The sequence below is a fragment of the Natator depressus genome, chromosome 11, assembly GCF_965152275.1.
Source record: "Natator depressus isolate rNatDep1 chromosome 11, rNatDep2.hap1, whole genome shotgun sequence".
Classification (NCBI taxonomy): domain Eukaryota; kingdom Metazoa; phylum Chordata; order Testudines; family Cheloniidae; genus Natator; species Natator depressus.
In genome coordinates this window covers 68,528,413-68,534,412 of record NC_134244.1, presented here as the reverse complement: position 1 = coordinate 68,534,412, position 6,000 = coordinate 68,528,413, and positions in this window count along the sequence as shown.

The following is a 6,000-nucleotide window of genomic DNA, read 5'->3' as shown; positions in this document are numbered from 1 at the left end:
CAAATGGATTGAGCAGTATGAAGTTTGCTATTTGCCTTATGCATTTATCAGACGAGGTATCTCTGATAGTTGATTGAAAATACAGTAGATGAATACAATAGATTAATATACAAAAAAGAAAAATGGACAGAAATCCCACAAAAATGTTTGTTGATAATGCTGTTAATTTTCCAATGGATGCATCATATAGAGTAAAAAGGAACGTGTGGCATCATTTGTGTGCTCAAGTTTCTGTATTTGGGTAGTGGTTGTAACTTATTCCCCAAGAAATACCAATAACAGCCTTACTTTAGTAAGCAAAATTATATTCATTATTTCCTTAGGAAATAGATAGTACTGAAGAAGTGATATCATACACTGAACAAAGAATCAGTAAGATGGAGAAATAGATAGCCTTTGTCAGTGCAGAAATCTGCCCACACCTTTTCCCTTTGCCACCTCAGTTGTCAGATACTATATCCTTTCTTGTTTTTTGTGTCAAAGCTGGGTGTTTCTAATTACTAGATATTAACAATGATGTTTTACTCCCATAAACATGTAAATGAGCAAGAAGTAATATGGTGCAAGTTTGAGTAGAACATGAGAGTTTTGTGACTGTGTTTCTTTAATCCAGTGTTTGTAACTTTACTAAATTTTACTAATTCTTTGTTTGCATTTCAGGATTCATTGTGCATATAGCTGTTTTTGGCATACTGTCACCAGGTCACATGTGTGGACTAAATGCCACAAATCTTAAATCATGTCATGTCCATCTTATTTTAATGAAATTTCACCAATAGTGCCGGTGTTGTCTGTAAGGCCTGCTATTTCTGAGGGAATCACTTACTCAGCATCCCCTTTATATTTTCATCCGGGAACAACTGCTCAGTTCACTATATTTGAACCACTCTCCAATCCTGTGATATCAAACCCCTATGTATTATTGCCCTCTGTCCAACCAGTTGCTCTTACTCCTGGGGCAACGAGATGTCGTTACTGGAGAACTAGTACTACTGCAATGAATGCTTCTGGAATACATGTTCTGGAGAATCATAATACTTTTTCTAAAACTCCAGGTAAGTTAGTTCTGCTTTCGTTAGGTTAGTAATATCTCTATACAGTACTGTTTTGAGAATCTCCATAAAAGCAAACGTGTTATATTCAAAACCTGTTTAAGGCAATATGAAATGTATTGTGGGATTTTATAATAAATATATTATTGTAACCAGAAATCAGTTCCCTGTGCATGAACTGCATGCAGGATTGGGACCACATTAGGAAAAATCTTTTTTTCTATGCTGCAAAATAACTGTTTATGTAGTACATATTAAATATACAGTATTTGAGATTGGCAAATCAGACAAGACAAAAAAATGTACGTCAGTTAGCTGTCACTCTGACAAGTGAAACGATACCATATTTGAAATATTAATATTTTATTTCTCTTTTGAAAAAGTATTTTTAGGCTTCGTGCTAAAGATCAACATTTATAGCATTACATGAGTATAGATACAAATGTCAAGAATCCATAACTTGAAGTTGTATGGAAGAATAATTGTTAAAATGAAAGATTAACTGCTCAGTTTTTGGAAAAACTTTACACCTGTCTGTGTACTGCAGTATCCTTTGCTTTGATCTGCCAAAATCAGCTGAGTTGCTTCTGATATTGGTTCTTGGGATAAAACTTTAGGACTGTCAGCAGGGTATTTTCTGTAGAGGAGAAATGCACTTCTTTTGGCAGTTTGACCCAGAGATTGGCTGCAGGACACAATGCAAAGTCTCCTTTGTCTGGCGAGCCTTTAACTGAGGCTTTGAATTAAGATATGATATTGTAGGGAATCAATTCTTTGAGTAAAAGAAATGTAAATTTTACCATGAAAATGGTGGGGCGTGGCTATCCTGTGCAGTTGGTATTGCTTTAATTTTGTATTTTTAAAAAAGTTGTTAGGAACCCAGTTGCTGTGATAGTGTCTTGTTTCAATAAAATCAAATTGAAGTTAATGGTGTTTACAAATAACTGAGTTAAATGGATACTGTTACAGACTCATAATGTTTTCCTGGACTTTCTGGTCTTGTCTTATAGGTGAGTTACACTATTTGAATTTTTTCACATGCAATAAAATTAGATTGGACTTTTGGCTCATATGTTGTGAAATTGAGGTTAATTGGGTAGATAGATTAAATCTGGAATGTATATAAAATTACCACAGCAAGATAAAAGTTGACATGGCACTTGCATTCTATATCTCTATTTTTACTTGCTTTAGAAATTGAGAAATTTCTCAATTTATAATACTTAGGACTGAAATTTCTTATGCTTTTTTAGTTCTGAATGCTAGAAAATCTAATCATTCAGTTTTGAGGTTCTGTCATGAACAAGGGAGAGAACATTTTTAAGCTGTTACAGGTTTTTTTTATTTTAAACCTTTAAACTTGGTCTATATATAATCCTGAATGAGGAATGTATGTGTGATATATGCACACTTGGCAGTGTCTGGGGAAAATCTGGTTTTGTAATAATGATGATCTGGGTATTTTAAAAACGGAAGAGTGGTCATGTAGTTAGGAACTTCGCTTGAGAGATCCAGGTTTGTTTCCCTGATCTGCCACAGACTTCCTGTGTACCTTTGGGCAAGTCACTTACCGCTTGTCTACAGGAACGTTTCGTTCAGGGCAAGCTGGAGTGTGAATCTACCCCATACTAGCCTGCCATGGACTAAATGTACATGACACCCTGCTGATGTGCATTAACAGTTTGTTAAAGCGCTTTGATCAGTTCCGTTTCAAAGAGAATGGAGTCAAAGCATATTAACAAACTATTAATGTTTCTCAGCAGGATGCACATGGACAGTTAACCTGATGCAGGATAAGGTGCAGAGTAGATTCACATCCCAGCTTGCCATGAACTAATTGTTCATGTAGACAAGTCTTTAGTTTCTCTGTGCTTCAGTTTCCCATCTTAAAATGGAATAATAGTACTTCCTTACCTCGCAGAACTGATGTGAGGAAAAATACATTAAAGACTATGATGTGCTCAGATGTTATGATAATGCAATGCATGTAAGTATCTTATACAGATAAAATAGGGTGCAGAGCATCTTTGTATGTGTCCACTAATCAGGATCTTTTACTTAGGCTATGTCTACACTGGCAGCTGAATGACAAAACTTTTGTCTTTCAGAGGTGTTAAAACACACACACACCCTGAAAGAAACAAGTTTTGCCAACGACAAGCGCCGCTCCTGCCGTTGGAGGTGGAAGATTTTTGTTGGCAGGAGAGCTGACAAACAGCAGCTACACCGTGTGCCTTTTAGTGGCACGGCTGTAGCGACACAGCTGTGTTACTAAAAGATGCGTAGTGTAAACCTAGCTTAGAGTGCATATAGCTCAGCATCACCCTGATGCTGCAGTAGTTACTGTCCTTCAGTCTTCAACTTGTACGTATGTACCCGTTTATAAAATTTTTAACTGATTTCCCAGAAATTCAAATTATATTGTAGATGTACCCTTGCATCCTGGGACGAGTAAATTATTGAAGTGATAGCTACAATTGAAGGAGCAGTGTTTGAAAGTAGATGGCCTTACTGGTCAAATAGACCTAATCTTATTTGATTTTACCCTTTAAGAATATTATAACATTGGATAGATGATGTGTAAGTTAGAGTATCACCCTTCCTGGAGTTTGCTTTATTTCTTTGTTGGAGTTTGAAAAATCCATTCCACTGTGACAATTTCCACATAATTTATGCTTTCATTAAAAAAAAGTTTGTAGCCTTTATAGTTGCCATGGTAACCCTACAAATATTAACCTAATGTAAATTTGTGTAGTGCTGAGTTCCTGAATCTGAAGACATCTCTGGTGTTTTTGTCATTGCTTATGGCTTTCATAGAATATCATAGAATATCAGGGTTGGAAGGGACCTCAGGAGGTCATCTAGTCCAACCCTGAGCAGCAACAACTAAAATTAACAACTTTAGTCAGTTTGACTTATGCTGCTCAGAATCCTCTATGTAGTAGTGAAATGGTCAATCATTTCAGTTTCATTCTTGTTGTATGTGAAAGCTAAGCACTGCGGCCAAAGCACTTGAACTGTTGACGCTGGACCTCTTGGTGACTTTCCTCTTCTTTCCTCCAGCCCCTCCTCATTCACCTGATGGGTATAGCTCTCTGCTTACTAGATGTCTGGTAAAACCACAAATCTGTTTCTTGATACAATGGCTGTTCTTAATGCTACAGAATAATTTTTTTAAACAGGACTTTATTTTGAAATGGCTTGTTTTGCTGGCTTGGTTTTTGTCTGGTATTATAAAAATACCTTGTGGCTAGAGTCCTGCATGGATACAAATTTATATGCGCGGATGCGGATATCCACAGATAAAGAAATCGGTATCTGCTGAACTGCAGGGCTCTCCCGGGAACCGCAGCAGCAAAAGGAGCAGAAAGTGGGGCCGCCACTCCTAGTGCCCTGGGTTGGAAGCTCCTCCGGCTGTACCGCCCCTAGCCCTGTCCTCTGGTGAGGCTTTACAGACCCCAGACAGGTGACACAGCTGCGTGGAAGGACTGGGGGCCAGGCTGGGGGCGGTACAGATGCACTGGAGGAGCTGCTGGCTCGGGGCACTGGCTCCCAGGAGCAGCGGCCCCAAGTTCTGCTCCTTTCACCATTGCGGTTCCTGGGAGAGCCCTGCGGTTCAGTGGATACCAATTTATATCCACACAGGGCTCTACTTCTAGCCTAGTAGTAATTTGCAGTACTACTAGAAGAATCGAGTTTGATTTCTGCTCCTTTCTTTGCTCTTAGAGGGCATAAGTAAAAAGAAAAACTCACTAGCCTATAAAAAGAAAAGGAGGACTTGTGGCACATTCGAGACTAAGAAATTTATATGAGCATAAGCTTTCGTGAGTGAGCTGTAGCTCACAAAAGCTTATGCTCAAATAAATTTGTTAGTCTCGAATGTGCCACAAGTCCTCCTTTTCTTTTTGCGGATACAGACTAACATGGCTGCTACTCTGAAACCTGTCACTAGCCTATAGTAACACCATGATAAGTTGTGTGTAAAACAACAAAAAGAGGAAATTCTGATAAAACCAGTTTGTAAATGCAATAATCCATGTTTACGTTGAGATTTTTAACTACACAAAAATCAGGAAATTCAAACTTAATGTTTTCACCAAAAAAATTAAAGCACAATTGAAGTGATTAGTTTAAAAAAAAAGGCTATCCAAATAACAGTTCACTAAATAAAAATATATACATCTGCAAAGCTTGTTATAATAATTACCTATTACTGATTCATTATTTGTTCAGTGTTGAGGCTGTTTTCTTTATCAGTTAGAGATAGCGTCTTTAATTCCCAGCAGAGGGAAACTTAGAAGGGAATGGATTTCGTTTCCCATTAGAAAGCATTGTTGTTAGAAAGTTTCCAAACTATTACTTTCTCTGAAGTTACTGTTTGTGCAGGATTTTTACTCTTGAGTCTCAGCGAACTTTTGCAAATCTTAAGTTTTTTGGCCCCTAAGGTAGTGCATGACATTCTCCTCAGGGCACCCAGAATCATATGCCACTGTGTTACTACTTTGCCTCAGCACGAGTGAGCTTTGCTGGAGCTTAAACTGTGTGTTAACTCACTGCCACACCAGCAAACTCCTTGAGATTCTACCAGTCTTAACCTTACCTTTGAGGTAATAATCAGTGAACGCAAGTTCCCCAGAGATGTCTACCTGCAGTGTCTGATCCCTCTCCCTCAGCACTCACAAATTAAGTTTATTGCCTCCAAAGAGACAGTGCACACCACAGTGTGTCGGTTTTGCTGAGGTCCCACACTTGACTTTAATATACAGCAATGAGATGGTTTTGTAATAAAACTAGAATAAGTTTATTAATAAAGAACACAGATTTAAGTGATACCAAGCAAGAATAAAAAAGAGAGAAAAGGTTACAAACACACTTCTAGTGACTGAAATGTAATCCTAACAAGCTATATCTTTGCCTAAAACAGTTTCTCTCTTACATCAAGCTATCA